Here is a 17,020-nt window from a genome sequence, read left to right as displayed (position 1 = left end):
CTGCCTTCCTGCTCCTTGGGGGGGTTCTGCTTTGTCCCACATATATTTTTTGCACAAACATAATGTGGCTCTTCAGCCTCTGCTCCTACAAGGACAGTGGTGCCCCAGGGACCCAGGTTGTTATAGGGATGTCCTTTGCTGCTTGTGACTCCTAGATATGCCTCCATTTCACACTCTAAGAATCTCCACGAGTCACCCAACTGGGTTACATTCATAGAGTAGCTCTTTATGGACATTTGCATGATGGGGGCACTTTTGTTTGCTGTTTCTCCTTGTCCCAGCCCAAGCCCCTGGAAGATCTACTTGACATTTGACTACATGGAAACATCTTCCCTCCGATCAACCATTCCCTAACCAAGTGTGTGCATTTGGACTCTCCCTCCTTTGGGGTTAACAAGGAGTAGCCCTTATTCTCAGTGGGGTTCAGTCCTAGAGGTAGGAGAGAGCTGGTGGTCCCACACAGCTAGTCACTGTCCTTACCGGGGCTGGACTAGGGTGAGGCAAGTGAGGTGTTCTCTCTCAGAGTTGGGCAAGGGCAGGATTGAACATTAACTTAAAATTTTGATACTGAAAAAAATTTTTTTGATACTGTGTCCCATCATGGATTCTTTTCTGATTTTTTTAAATATTGCATTAAAATATTTTTATCTTGATTATCGAAGTTTTTTTGTTGGTTTATTTGTTTGGCACTCTGTTAAATTTCATGCAAGTGCCTTGCTGACTTCACCCTATTCCCAAGCCCTGATCCTTTCTATCAGGTTCCTCTATCCCTCATTCAGATAGAGCCTTGATGGGCCGACTGCTCATGCCATCAAGTCATACCTGTAAATCCCTCCTGGTACCCAGCTTAGGCCCTGAGCTACACAGTGATGATTGCTACCTAGTTGTAATCACATTATTCACTATATTTAATTTTCATAAACAATTGTTTCATAAACAATTTTCCTTGTTTCTAGGTTGCCTCAGTTGCCTCTTTTAACAGCCACAAGATAGTCCACTAGGCTGATGCACTATGCTTAACTATTCTCCAAATACTGGATAATCAGCTTCCTTCCTCCCTCCCTCCCTCCCTTCCTCCCTTTCCTTCCTTCCCTTATGCTGTGCCATGCAGCTTGTGGGATCTTAGTTCCCTGACCAAGAACTGAACCCAGGCCCTCAGCAGTGAAAGCACTGAGTCCTAACCACTGGACCACCAGGGAATTCCCTTAGTTCCCATTTCTCATTCATTAATGAGCCCTTAGAGCTACAAAGGAACTGAGTGTGTCTCTGAGTCAGTTCGCACTGTGGGAGACGTTTTCCCTTTAAGGTATCAACTAGATGGAGGCACAATGGAGACCCTGCTATTACTGCCACATCTTCAGAAAATGTCTCCCACAGTGCGAACTGACTCAGAGACACACTATATAGGGAGCTGTTAACACGGTGTTTCACACGTATACAAAAGAAGTCACTAACAGATCGGTTCCAGCTAACAAAGGTGAAGACAGGAGAAAGAGGAGAGAAGAAGAAATGGAAGACATTTGAAAATGGTTGCATTTGTTTTCTTTCCCTTAGCATCTCTTCCAATGCTAATCGGATGGCGGCCAGCAAAGAGGCCAGGGCAGATGTCTATCAACAGAAGATCGGCACTAACACACCTGTAGTCAAAACCCAATTAGCGGGGACTTCCCTGGTGGCACAGTGGTTAAGAATCCGCCTGCCAGTGCAGGGGACACAGGTTTGAGCCCTGGCCCAGGAAGATCCCACGTGCCGTGGAGCAACTAAGCCCGTGCGCCACAACTACTGGGCCTGCGCTCCAGAGCCCACAAGCCACAACTACTGAGCCTGCGTGCCACAACTACTGAAGCCCACGTGCCTAGAGCCTGTGCTCCGCAACAAGAGAAGCCACCGCAGTGAGAAGCCCGCACACCGCAATGGAGAGTAGCCCCCGCTCGCTGCAACCAGAGAGAAAGCCTGCACGCAGCAACGACCGTAGCAGTACAATAAGTGGGCATCTTCATTTTTCTCTGAGAGGTGGGAAGATTAAGAAGGGGCTAGAATTGTCATTGGTAAAGGAGCTACAGTGAGTCCTGTTAGTCCAGGGAGGCGATGGACTGTTAATCGATTATTTTCCCAGTTGAGGAGTGGCCTTGGCTCTCTCTAGTTCCAAACATGGTCAGAGTGGCCTTCTCTGGACATTATTTATTTTCCACATGCACTATTTATCTTCAGTTGGGAAAATCACAACCTAGCTGCCAGCAGGGCTATTTTTCATTTTCTCAGTCCCTCCTTTGGCCAAGGGCAGACAAGTGCAGCTCGCAGGAGGCTAATCTGTGGAGTCCAGATCCACACAAGTCAGGACATTCTGCCCTTGAACAGCTGGATCAGTCATCAAGGGAGTAAATCTGGTCGTTCATGGATGCCCCAGGAGATCCTGGGAGTCTACTCCCATGTGTTTTTGACAGGCTGTTTCTGCTTTCTGTCTGCCAGTGTCCTTTGATAGTGCCTGCATTTCAGTTATGCCTTTTCCCTCATCTGTTTTTCTGAACAGAACAGATGCAAATGCAAATGCTGGGTCTTAGCTTCAGCTACTACCAAGCGCAGATCCCGAGGTGACAGCACGTGTACAGGTAGTTCACTGTGGAAAGTTATCCCTTTTAGCAAGGGTGGCTCATCCACACTGGGCCCAGCTGAGGGCCTACAGAAGATCCGCCTGAGATCTTCACGTCCATCAGATCTTCATCAGACCCAGAAGAGGCAATTCTTGACCCACCAGTCCATCCTCATAGCCAAGGGTCACCCCTGAGTCCCTCACCCTTCCAGGTATGTGAATTTGCCAGAATAACTGAGCGGCCCCCATAGGTGTCCCCTGGCTGGCAGACGTGAAACATTTCTTCGATATGTGAGAGATGAATAGACAAGTGGAAAAAATGTTCTGGCATTTTGCCGCTGAGAGTTTTCAGTGATTTCTTTTTTTTTTTTTTGGCTACACCTACACCGTGCGGCATGTGGGATATTAGTTCCCCGATCAGGGATCACACCCGCGCCTCCTGCATCCCTGCATTGGAAGTGCGGAGTCTTAACCACTGGACCGCCAGGGAAGTCCCCTTCAGTGATTTCTATGACCACCGTGTTAGCAGGATCAAGTCCCAAAGTGGCTGTCTCATATCAGCACGTTGAGAAACCTTACACCTGAGCCGGCGTACCGGGCTTTACCTAGATGACACCCTCGGCCTCTTAGAACTTCTGCGAGTCATTAGGCAGAGTTCTGCCTGCCTCTCCCGGGCCACAGAACCTGAACGGTTGTTTCTGTCCTTGTGGGTGAAAGCCCTCAGCACACGCATCTCCCCACAGACCAGACCTCTCTGGACTCAGTAATGAGAAGACGGACAAAAGAGAGAAGGCAGACAGACTAGCTTTATCCTGCTCCTGTGCCATCAAACTGGCCACACACCTCCTCAGGACAACGTACCTCTAATTTTAGCAGTGTAACTCTGGACAGTAAAGTTTAAGCCTTCAGCAGGTTAAGAAAGACTTGCCAGAACTGAAAAGGAACCCAAAATGTAATGACTGGGATGGGTAATGTACATAAATAGCTGGACCCGTTTGTCTCTTGTTCAAAATCCTATTCTATTTGCAAGCAATTTTCTTCTACTTCAAACCCTCTCATTATATACCCTTTCATTCAAAATGTTAATTCTCCCTCCTCGTGTAATTTAACCATCCACTAATCATTTCTGGGCTGGAAACACATATTCCTAAGTGAAACTCTTTTGAAGAGCTGAATTAAGCAGACAGTGGGTTTGTTTCTCTCATTTCTTGTCTGATGGTTAATAGAATTGCCAATGAAGAACTTTTTCAAAGTCTTAAACATGATCCATGACAATGCTTTTGTGCAAACTAAACTTTGGAAGGCCAGAGAGACGTTTGTATCTCAGTAATTAAAGTGAAAAAAAGACGAAAATATTAAAAATATGTTGCCCCAAAATGATATTTACAAAAATGACTTGAGAGTCTATAAAAACACAGAGCAACTCTCTTCCCAAATAAAAGGAAAAGTACAGAGATATGGATTCTAACCTTGAGTGTTCGGGTTACTAGCTAAGTGACCTTGGGGGCACGTCTGCATTTTCCACCAAATTTGTGAGTCCATTTATAACAAAAATGATAGAAATTGGATAAGAAGTTTCACGTAAAGGAAGAATATCAATGTGATGGGACAGGGAAGAAGTCAGATACTCTCTCTGGTTCATTTCTCTACCATCACTTCTATCTAGCCTTCCCTGCTGCTCAAGGGACTATCTGATCAGAGTAATTCACCATCTCCTTGGCAGAACAACCCTCTCTAGGGTGTCAGCAGTGAGCAAGGCCAGCTAAGGCTTTCCTGTGTTTGAAGTTGAGAGATAAACTAGCAACTGGCTCCAAATTCTATCTCACTTATAAATTTAAAATGGAATCTGCTTAGGGTCAACGGTTCCTACTAAATCCAACGTCATCCTTTATCGCTCTTGAGAAAAAACGTTAAAAGATCTGAGCATTTTGAGACCCTCCACTCCCTGCTGTCCTCACGAAATAAAAAATTTCCCAGGTCATCGAATGCATGGTGTGGTAAATCACATGAGGGCCCAGTTTCTCACCCCTCCCCATGTCCACACCCTTTGCCACGTAATTTGGTAGCGCCTTCCTGCTGAAGTACTCAGCCAGGTGCAGAGCCTGGATTTGTAGAGCCCAGTGCAAAATGAAAATGTGGGACAGCCTTATTCAAAAAGCAGCAAATGAGTGCTGTTAGAGCTACTAAAATATACAGCTTTTCCTTTCTTCCACAGCCTCTCTGTCTCTCAACATGTAATGGTGTGTTTTTTTCTTTTTTGTTGTTGTTATGGTGTTTTTTATTTGCTATTTACTGTCATTCTAAGTTTAAAAAATTTTTTAAATTAGCATAAACTTTGCAATTCATCTTTATATTTTTGAAGAAGTGACACCTGGGGCTGGGACATCCATGCAAAGTGTACAAGGCAGGGACCCCGTGCAAAGATAAATATGCGGTGTCTGCCCTGGGCTGAGGATTCCTTGAGTGTGGAGACATATTTATCTTTGAATCCCCAGTGCTGGGCATGGTCCCGGGTACACAATAAGCAATAAATACATATTTAAGGGAGAAAGGGAGGGAGGAAGAAAATGAACTTGAAAATCAGTTTTGCTTGTGAGAACGTGGAGAAATTGGCACTCTGACACATCGCCAGTGAGAGAGGAAGATGGTGCACCCACTCTGGAAAACAGTCTGGCAGGGCCTCAAAAACTTCAATAGAGAGCTCCCACATGAGCCAGCAATCCCCCTCCTAGGTATAGTCCCAAGACAAATAAAAACATACGTTCACACAAAAACTTGTACATGAATGTTCAGAGCAGCATTATTCATAATAACCCCAAAGTGAAAACAACTCAAATGTCCATCAACTGATGAATGGATAAAGAAAATGTGGTCTCTCTATACAATGGAATATTATCCTTCCATAAAAAAAAGAATGAGGTACTGATTCACGCTACAACAGGGGTGACCCTTGAAAATACTGTGCTTAGTAAAAGAAGCCAGTCACAAAGGACCACATACTGTATGATTTCATTTGTGTGAAGTGTTCAGAATAGGCAAGTCTGCAGAGACAGAAAGCAGACTGGCAGAGCGGGGAACGAGGAGTCACTGCTACTCGGTAGACAGCTCCTCTTTAGGGTAATGACAATGTTTTGGAATTAGATTGCGATGATAGTTGTGCAACTTTGTGAATATAGTAAAAACCACTGAATTTTATGAATTTCATGGTATGTGAATTAAACCTCAATTTAAAAAAAAAACAGTTCTGCTTGGGTCCATTTCTTACTAGTGTGTGACCTTTGAAAAGTTATGTAACCTCTATGAACTTCAGTCTCCCCAACTATAAAGTGGGAAACAATAATACTTCTGTAGAATTGTTGATGAGGACCGGGTTGGATATTAAATGTAAAGCAGTGGCACCATGCAGTCTTCAAGCCTCTGCTCTTACCTGCTGCCCTCAGTGTCAGGGAGGGTCTCTGGCAGGATTCAGGGCAAAACTGACCCAATGGGGTCCCTCACTCACCCTCTACCCGCGGGGAGTAGAATGTAGAACATCTGGCGAGGGAGTGGAGGGGTCAGAGTTCTCTCTCTGTAAGTGGATTCTCTCCCCATCTCCCCTTGGGATGGTCCGATGGAGTGGATGAAGTTTCTTCTTGGGAGGGGCTCTGTGCCTTGGAGGGACCAGGTGAGACCCAGGAACAAGGGAGCTAGGTCACTGCCTCCCTGAGCTTGGCTGGCCTCTAGGCTGTAAGGGGCAGAGTAACAGGGCTTCTCGGGGTTTCTGCTTGGTCCAGCCGCCCTCAGCATGTTAGTGTGGAAGAAAGTGTGGAAGAAAGTGTGAAGAGTGTACATGATTTCTTACTGGCCCCAGATGCTCAGCAGGAATACAGTTTCAGGGAGGAGAAGGGAGTCCCAGTGTCTGGCACAGCCAGGGCTAAACAGACCCATGTGGCACTCCAGGCAGCAAAAGAATGCTCTTGGGGCTTCCCTGGTGGCGCAGTGGTTAAGAATCTGCCTGCCAATGCAGGGGACACGGGTTCGAGCCCTGGTCCGAGAACATCCCACATGCCACGGAGCAACTGAGCCCGTGCGCCACGACTACTGAGCCTGCGCTCTAGAGCCCGCGAGCCACAACTACTGAGCCCACGAGTCACAACTACTGAAGCCCGTGCGCCTAGAGCCCGTGCTCCGCCACAAGAGAAGCCACCGCAATGAGAAGCCCGCGCACCGCAACGAAGAGTAGCCCCTGCTCGCCGCAACTAGAGAAAGCCCGCGCGCAGCAAAGAAGACCCAACGCAGCCAAAAATAAAAATTAATTAATTAATTAAAAAAAAATGCTCTTGAACAGTATTTGCTCAAAATTATTTTGTGGATGGTAGTGATAAGGAGTGTTTTCGTATTTCCACCAGAGGGCGCTGTCTGCCTCCTTGATGGCCACTCCAATGTTCTATAATTAAGTGGAGTTAAGCGGTACCATATGAACAATTTATTAAAGTTTTAACACCATGAAAGTGACTCCTAAGTCTACACTTTGAATGCTAAACTTTCCTCCAAACACTGGTCCTACATTTTTAGTTTTATGTTTCCTGTTTCCGCCTGGACGTTCTGCTGACCCACGGAACTCACTATGCCCCAAACTGAGTTCATCATCTTTCTCCCCAGCTGAGTTCTTACCTCTTTGTGGACCTAGGACAGCCAATTCCATTCTGCAGAACTTGAACTGCAAAAGGGACCTCAGCTGAAACCCAGTCACACTCTGCTTGCCAAGCCAGGCCCTCAGGAGAAAGCAGCATCTTTTTCTACTGTGCACAAAGGCGCCAAAATGGCCTGCAGCGGTCCAGGGCACCACGCTCATCTCAGGTACTCAACTTCGTCATTTGCACTAGGTGCTTTTCCCTACTCCATGTCCACCACCATCCCTGAATGTCAAAATCATATCTTTTTTTCCTGAAGACCCATCACAAATGTTGCCACTGCCATAAAACCTCTGAACTGCTTCCTCTCCTGCTCTCCCACCAACTTTTAAGTCAACTCTTCTCCAGCTAAATTTTCAAAGCATCTTATTATACTTACTGCGGCATTTACCCCTTTCTGCCTGGTACTCAGCTATTTTTTTGTGGTAAAAAACATAACATTAAATTTACCATCCTAATCATTTTAAGTGTACAGTTCAGCAGTGTTAAGTATATTCACATTGTTGTGCAACAGATCTCTAGAATTTTTTCATCTTGCAAAACTGAATCTTTATGGGAATGTAAACTGGTGCAGCCACTATGGAAAACAGTATGGGGGTTCCTTAAACGACTAAAAATAGAGTTGCCATATGATCCAGCAATCCCACTCCTGGGCATATATCCAGAGAAAATTCTAATTCAAAAAGATACATGCACCCCAATGTTCACTGCAGCACTATTTACAATAGCCAGGACATGGAAGCAACCTAAGTGTCCATTGACAGAGGAATGGATAAAGAAGATGTGGTGTATATACACTATGGGATACTACTCAGACATAAAAAAGAATGAAATAATGCCATTTGCACCAACATGGATGGACCTCGAAATTATCATACTAAGTGAAGTCAGTCAGACAGAGAAAGACAAATATCATTTGATATCACTTATATGTGGGACCTAAAATAGGACACAAATGAACTTACTTACAAAATAGAAGCAGACTCACAGGCATAGAAAACAAACTTATGGTTACTAAAGGGGAAAGTAGGGGAGGAATAAATTAGGAGTTTGGGATTCGCAGATACAAACTACTCTGTATAAAATAGATAAACAACAAAATCCTACTGTATAGCATAGGGAACTATATTCAATATCCTATAATAAACCATAATGGAAAAGAATATGAAAAAGAATATATATATGTGTGTATAAATGAATCACTTTGCTGCACACCAGAAACTAACACACTGTAAATAAACTATACTTCAATTAAAAAAACAAACTAAAAAAATGAAAACTGGACCTTTATATGCATTAAACACCAATTCCTCCAGTCCTTGGTAATCACATTTCTACCTTCTGCTTCTATGATTTTGACTACTTTAGATACTTCATATACATGAAATCATACAATATTTGTCCACTTGTGACTGGCTTCTTTTGCTTAGTACAATGTCCTCGAGGTGTATCCATGTTATAGCAAGTGACAGGACTTCCTTCTTCTTTAAGGCTGAATAACACATGTGTGTATATATGTATACACACACACACATATATATGTATATATACACCACATTTTCTTTATCCATTTATCTGTTAGCGAACATTGGGGTGGATTATTTCCACCTCTTTGCTACTGTGAATAATGCTATGATGAACACGGGTGTGCAACTATCTCTGCAAAATCCTGCTTTGAATTCTTTTGGATGTGTACCAAAAAGTGGGGTTGCTGGGTCACATGGTAGTTTTTATTTTTACTTTTTTGAGGATCCTTCTTACTATTTTCCATAACAGCTGCACCATTTTACATTCCCATCAACAGTGCACAAAGGTTCCAACTCTCTGCATCCTCATCGACGCATGTTCTTTTCTGTTCTTTTGATAACGGTGCTTCGCTATTTTAGTACATGTTGCTGTATTAGTTTCCTACGCCTGCTGTGACAAATAACCACAAACTGAGTGGCTTAAAACGACAGAAACTTATTCTCTCATAGTTCTGGAGGTCAGAAATCCAAAATCAAGGTATCGGCAAGGCTGGTTCCCTCTAAAGGCTCTGAGGGAGGAGCCATCCCCCGGCTCTCTTCTAGCCTCTGGTGGCTGCCGACAACCCTTGGCATTCCTTGCCTTGTGGGAGCATGAGTGTAACCTCTCTCTACCTCCATCTTCACACGGCCGTCTTTTCTGTGTCTTTTCCTTCTCTGTATCTTTTAAGGACACTGTCATTGAATAAAGGGCCCACCCGATGGGGTCGGGGAACACAATTCAACCCACTACAGCTGTCACTACTAGACTAAGCTCCTTGAGATCAGGATCTATGTCTTGTTCATATTTGTTTACCCCCAAGTGCCTAGTACAGTGCCTTAAACATAGAAAGGGCTCAGGAATTCCCTGGCGGTCCAGTGGTTAGGACTCGGCGCTTTCACTGCTGGGACCCAGGTTCAATCCCTGGTTGGGGAACTAAGATCCCACAAGCCGCACGGTGCAGCAAAAAACAAACAAACAAACAAACATAGAAAGGGTTCTATATGCCTACTGACTTAATAGGTGGATGGACTGATGGTTGGTCAGATGATGGATATTGTCTAACCTGTTGGATGGACACCTGATGCAGTCAGAATTGGGAAGTGTGCATTAGGGATTCCCATCCCCCATAGAAACTTCATAATTGCTCCAGGTAGGACTTTAAAATACAGTGCACAGAACTCAATGAAAAACCACTCATGGCTTCACAGCCACGTAGCTTACATAAAAAACTTCTCCCAGTCCTTGCAAATAGATCCCAGATGAAGGCTGTCTGGCCTTGGGAGATTAAGGTGAACTTGGCTGAGACACCAAGTTGCACAATGAGAGTTCCTCCCCACAGTTTCTGCAGATTCTCAGCTCTCTACTTCATGGTCCTGATTTGTTGTTCCTGTGTGTGTTCTTGATTCCTTTCCTTGCCAAAGGTCAGACCCTTTACCAGATGCTGCACAAGATTCCCAACTCGCCTCCCACCACAAGCATTTCGTAAGTTTAGAACTTTACAAAGATTCGGGAGGTACACAGTACATTCCCCCAGCCTTCAGCCATTGCCTCACTCCACTTTCTCCGCGTTTCACTTTTCCCTTTCCGCTCCCTCTCTGGTTCAAAACACAAATTCCTCTCCTTGTCTTATCCCAGGCCATTCTATAGTTCGGTTCACACTTCTGGCCCTTTTGCCATCTCAGCCTCTACTGTAAACAGGCTTATGTTTAAAATTTAAGGGAGGTAGGCAGGCAACAGAAGAGAAAAGAGAAGGAGAAAGAGCGGGGGAGGAGAGTGAAAAGAAAGAAAGAAAGAAAGAAAGAAAGAAAGAAAGAAAGAAAGAAAGAAAGAAAGGAAGGAAGGAAGAAAGAAAGAAAGAAAAGAAAGAAAGAGGGAGAAAGAGAGAGAGAAAGAAAGGAAGGAAGGAAGAAAGAAAGAAAGAGAGGAAGGAAGAAAGAGAGGGAGGAGGGAGGAAAGAAGAAAGAGAGAAAGAAAAAGAAAGAAAGAAAGGAAGGAAGAAAGAAAGAAAAGGAAGGAGGGAGGGAAGGGAAGGAGAGAAGAAAGAAAGAAAGGAAGAAAGAAAGAAAAGGAAGGAGGGAGGGAAGGGAAGGAGAGAAGAAAGAAAGAAAGAAAGGAAGGAAGAAAGAAAGGAAGAAGGGAGGGAGGAAGGGAAGGAGGGAGAGAGGAAGGGAGAGAGAAAGAAAGAAAGAAAGAAAAGAAAGAAAGAAAGAAAGAAAGGAAGGAAGGAAGGAAGGAAAGGAAAGGAAGGAAGGAAGAAAGGAGGGAGGGGAGGGAAGGGAAGGAGGGAGGGAAGGGAAGGAGGGAGGAAAGAAGGATGGAAAGAAAGAGAAAGAAAGAAAGGGGAAAAAGAAAAGAAGAAAAGAAAAAGGAAGAAAGAACTGTGACCTTCTAAGAGTTCTCATACCAGCTATTAAAATAATATTATTTTCTCTTCTTGTATTTTATAAATATTAATAATAACTTAATGTGGGAAGTTCTCTGAGTAGGGAGAGAAACTGAACAACATCCTCTGGTCCATTTGCTGTAGAGTTCCCCTAAATCTTGGCCTTCTTACCAGAGTGAAGCAATCCTCTTCTCAAGTTTACATTTAATTATAATTGCAACCGTCATGATGATTAAGCCTCTCCCTTTGTCATTGTCTTTTCTTGGCATCATTTCTTTGGCTCAGCTTGCATGCTATAGACCTCAGATGAATCACAGAGAATCTGTGTTTTTAACTGTGGCGAAACCATAGGCAGCTTTTTGTTTATTCCCAGAATCAGTTCCAAAACAGCTGCTTAATGTTCATCCTTGGTTTTTGTCATCTTACTTCAGGGAATTGTAACAGCAGCATCTTCTGTTTTTAATTCCCCTGAAGAAAAAAAAAAAAAAAAAGAACTCCCTGAGTTGGTGTGCTGTGTGTAGGTGCTAGTAAATGACTTCTTTCCTCTCATTTCCTTAATCAGGAAATTTCATAGTTCGGCAGCAGCAGTGTTCCCATGAACGTGGCTCTGACCTGAACCAAGCTGTGTGAAATACTCGACCATGAAAACAGCTTGCTCTGCAAGCCTCTGACTGTTCCAAACTGAGGCCGACCAGAAGCTTCCATTTGACACAGTGGTGAGGAAAGCTCGTCAATTTTTCATGGGTAGCGACGGTTCCATCTCTAATAGAATCAATCAGCTGAAAAGTAATACATTAAGTCGTCCATCAGCTGGTACTTTGGACACAAACTGACTGGTGGGTTTTACTTTAGGGACATTTCCTTCTGAAAACAGGCCACTGAATGATGGATACACAATATCTTGTGGTATGAAAAAGCACTCAGGAAAATCAAGACGAATTGTGCCTTATCTGGGTGCAAGATACTGCTTAGTTTAGAATCATTGCTTACCAAAATGGTCATTTTTAAATGTCATCAGCCATGTTTAAATTGCTTTTTACTGATGATTCTTCACCCCGTTGCTGAGGACAGCTTTCCAAAAAATACTGGTAACTGACCCTACCCCCAAAGACTGTAATTCATTGATCTCGAGTGAAACCTAGGCACTGGTCTTTTTAAAGCGCTCTCCAGGGTGTGGAGAAAAGGGAACCCTCCTACACTGTTGGTGGGAATGTAAATTGGTACAGGCACTATGGAGAACAGTATGGAGGTTCCTTAAAACAGTAAAAATACAGTTACCAAATGATCCAGTAATCCCACTCCTGGGCATATATCCGAAGAAAACCATAATCTGAAAAGATACATGTACCCCAATGTTCACTGCAGCACTATTTACAATAGCCAGAACATGGAAGCAACCTAAATGTCCATCGACAGATGAATGGATAAAGAAGATGTGGTACATATATACAATGGAATATTACTCAGCCATAAAAAAGAATGAAATAATGTCATTTGCAGCAACATGTGTGGACCTAGAGATTATCATACTAAGTGAAGTAAGTCAGACAGAGAAAGACAAATATCATATGATATCACTCATATGTGGAATCTGATTTTTAAAAATGATACAAATGAATTTATTCACAAAACAGAAACAGACTTACAGACTTGGAAAACAAACTTATGGTTACCAAGGGGGAAAGGTGGTGGGGAGGGATAAATCAGGAGCTTGGGATGAACACACACACACTACCATATATAGGACAGATAACCAACAAGGACCTACTGTATAGCACAGGGAACTCTACTCAATATTCTGTGATAACCTAAATAAGAAAAGAATCTAAAAAAGAATGAATATATGTATATGTGTAACTGAATCACTTTGCTGTACACCTGAAACTAACACAACATTGCAAATCAACTATACTCCAATAAAAGCAAAATCAAAATAAATAAAGTGCTCTCCAGGAGATTCTAACATGCAGCCGATTGGAGCCACTGCTTTCTGCAAATCACAACTGCAAACAACCTTCGAAACCTGTATGTTGTGTAATTGTGGTTGTGCACTTTGCAATAAGTCAACTTAGTATGTAATGACCTGTGTTTGAAGTAGAATTTCTTCTCCTTCAATCGGAGATAAATTAGCCCGTGACAAGTAATCTTTGGCAAACCTCACATTCACTTCTGTTCTATCTCTCTCTCTCTCTCCTTTTCAGCCTAATTTTCATTCCACACCATCTTTCAGAGACCAAACACCTCTGAGGCCAGTTCAGATCACCAAAATGTGAGCCCTACAAGGAAACTCTTAATATCCCAATACGCCAAACCGGTCTTTGTCCAGTATCTTCCATTTCAGGAAGTGGCCCCCAAACCCACCCCTTTATTAAGCCAATAATTTGGACTCAACCTTGATCCTTTCCTTTCCCTCATCCTTCACATCTAATCCCTTGCACACCCTCACATTCAATCACCTCAACCTCCAAACATAACTCACATTCACCCACTTCTCACCACCTTCCGGGGCCACCTGCCTGCTCCAACTATTAACACCTCCCACTCTGACTGCAAATGCCTCCCGCCTCCTTCTGCTTTCACCCCATTCAAGCCACTCTGAGCCCAGCAGCCAGAAAAATCTTTCATGTGGCGATGCATAAGCTACTTTCCTGCTGAAAGCCTTTCAAGAGTTGCTCATTTCAAGTGGAGGAAAATCCAAACTCCTCACCTTGGCCTCCAGGATCTGGCCGCTGCTGCTGTGTCTCACCCAGACTTGTGCCCCTCCCCCCTCCCCCTTTCCCTCCCCCTCCCCCCTCCCCCCAACTCCCTCAGCAGGATCCACTCACACTGGTTTCTGCCTATTCCTGGAGCATAACAGGTGCTGCCTTTGGTGACTTGCCTGGCTGGCTCCCTTACCCTGCTTGTCTCCTTTCAAGCGTCCCTCTTCAAAAAGGCCCTCCTTGACGATTTCAACTCTGTCACAGCGCTCTATTTCTTTCCTTTCTAGTAAGTATTTAATTTACCTGTTTTCTGTCTCCCCCCATTGGAATTGAAGCTTCATGGGGAAAAGGACTTTCTCTTATTCACAGCTGTGTCCCCAGCACCTAACAGTACACCTGGCACGTAGTAGGATCACATCAACTCTTTGTGGAATCAATGAATGAATAACTGGGAAGAGGAGCAGGAGGAGACCACGCATCTCTGCATGATTAAGGGTTGACCGCAGCTTTTGAGAAAAGGAAAGTCAGCTTTTACTTAACGTGTCCACTGTGGCCGTTAGCTGTTGTTGACACATTTATCACCCAAGTCATTCTTGTAACGTGCATCAAGGAGGGCTCTGGTTACAAGTACAGAAACCAACCAAAGCCGACTGAACCAAAACAAGAATCCACTATAAGGCTGCTGGCCTGCCTCATGGAACCTAAGTGGAGATTAGAAAGGGACTAAAATCAAGGAACTCAAATTCTTGGAAAGCTCGGGCTCGATCTCTCTCTCTCCCCCCCGCCAACCCTGTTTTTCTCTGCACAACTATTTCTTTCTTCTTTCTCTGCAGATCAACTTTCTGCACACTTGCCGCTCACAGTTTCTGAGCTTTTACATCTCTGCTGTCCTAGAACCCAGATGGAACTCAAGTCTCACAGAACTGAACCTCCAAATTTCCTGAGAAAGACATTCTGATTGCCCTAGGTAAGGTGCTTAGCCTCGGACAATAACATGCAGCCAATGACGCGGGAAGACTTGTACAAACACTCCCTCCAAGGGGATCACGTTGAAAAATGGGAGCAAGGGTAAGGGAATTTGGAGGGACAATTCCTGACGACATGAGGAATACTGGTCTTTGGCTAGGTAGACACCTCAAAATATATCCACTAGAAAATTCAAGTTAGCTGCTGGGACATGCTCGTCTTCACCCCCTCCTGGCTGTCTCTTCTGTTTGCTCCCTATGACTAGTTTACCTCTTGAGGATCCAGGCTTTGGGCTGATTTTTTTAGTTCCCAGAGGCTGCCAGGTGTTGAACTGGGCCTGTATGGGAGAGAAAGAAGAGAAAAAGAGAATTACCTTTACGCCATAGAAAGAGGAGAATTAGATCAAGGAAAGAATAAGTATATTTTAAGCATCAAGGCATGACAAATGATTTCTAAGAGGAGAGTTGGATTAAGAAAAGAATAAGTACATATTAAGCGTGAAAGCTTGATGGATTATTTTAAGTTGTTGCCTTTGAGTCATTTTTTTCAAACCAAGTGACTCAGCCACCAAGAGATTCTTTTGTTATATGATCAACCTTACTTTACTGCTAATAGTGCAAGTTCCAATGATGATGTATTCCTGATTAAACGCTGCACTGATGAAGCAGCCTGTTTCTCTGTCCCTTATGAAGCATCATCTTCCAACACTGATGATTGAGTCTATAAAAACAGACCCATCAATATATTTGAATAAAAAATAAGTGGTTGAATTTGGGAGTAGGATTTTAAGTTTTTAAGGAACAATGTCACGCAAGATAGAACAACACACATATTTAGGAAAAAGGCTTCCTCAAAGGCCATATGGTATACTGGTCAATATTCTAGCTTTGTGGCCTAGTGATTTCAAACCCTGGTTTCTGCCTCTTTACTAGCTGTGTGATCTTCAACAAAATATTTAATTTCTTATCATAAAGTAGGAGTAGTGATAGCATTTGGGTGAGGTTTACTTGAAATAATGGATTGTATCAGTTAGGGATTTTGCTAGACTGCAAACAACAGAATCCGTGACTAAACAGTAGCTTCAACAGACCAGGGGATTAGTTTTTCTCACTCACCAAGAAGCCCAGAGGTAGGTAGTCACTCACTGGCCTTGGTTAAAGGGGCTCAAAGATTTCAGAGCTGAGGTCTTTGCAGTTCCCATGACCTTTCTCTCATGGTCCCAAGATGGCTGCTGCAGCCTCAGCCATCATGTCCATATTCCTAATAGCAGAAAGGAGGGAGGGGTGATGATTGAATCAAGAGAGCAAGAACTTTCCCAGATGTTGAAGTCAGGGCAGGCTAAGAGCTGTAACAAACAAGCCCCACTCATCAGCAGATTAGCACAATAGTTTACTTCTCACTCTTGCCAGGGTCAACTGATAGCAGGGGGTAAGGGTTGTGGGGACAGGGTGGGGTGCAAGGGCTTCCAGGCTTAAACTGGGCATGAATATCCCACCCGCAGGCAAGGGAAAAGAGAATATGGGGAATTGCGTAGGAAGGTTTATGGAGCTGGTTGAGAATCGAGGGACTATATTTTTATTCACATTTTATGGGCCAGAATTCAGTCAAGTGGGTCCACATAGATGTAAGGGGAGCAAGAAAATATAGTCCCTGAGTGGACAATTCCTCCCAGCAACACCTCTATGTCATGGAAAGGGAGCATGGATCTTTGGGGATACAGGTGTCTCTGTCACATTGGAGATCCAGAGCGACTTCTACAGAAATTTTATTGTGTACAACCATGGCACCTGATCATCCCTGCCTGCAGTAAAGGCTGGGAAATGTCATTTTCGGCCGATATCATTGCAACCCTGGGTAGATTAGTTTCTTTTAGTGAGGAAGAAGATACTGTGTAGGCAGCTAGCAGTGTCTGCCACATGAGAGCACAGTGCCTGGTCCTTAGTAAATACTCAGTAAACGGGCTTCCCTGGTGGCGCAGTGGTTGAGAATCCGCCTGCCAATGCAGGGGACACGGGTTCGAGCCCTGGTCTGGGAAGATCCCACATGCCACGGAGCAGCTGGGCCCGTGAGCCACAACTGCTGAGCCTGCGCGTCTGGAGCCTGTGCTCCGCAACAGGAGAGGCCGCGATGGTGAGAGGCCCGCGCACCGCGATGAGGAGTGGCCCCCGCTCGCCGCAACTGGAGAAAGCCCTCACACGGAAAC

General features: G+C 44.2%; 1 pseudogene across 1 annotated transcript in view; it reads left to right on the top strand.

Annotated features, from left to right (window-relative positions):
• Positions 1-17,020, top strand: part of LOC309619920 (ferritin light chain pseudogene) — a 178,803-nt pseudogene that overhangs the window by 139,317 nt on the left and 22,466 nt on the right. The gene's annotated exons all lie outside the window — the stretch shown is intronic.

This window comes from Balaenoptera borealis, assembly GCF_965194805.1.
Source record: "Balaenoptera borealis genome assembly, chromosome: X".
Classification (NCBI taxonomy): domain Eukaryota; kingdom Metazoa; phylum Chordata; class Mammalia; order Artiodactyla; family Balaenopteridae; genus Balaenoptera; species Balaenoptera borealis.
Note: the sequence above shows the minus strand (reverse complement) of the source record. Positions and strands in the feature narration are given on the sequence as shown.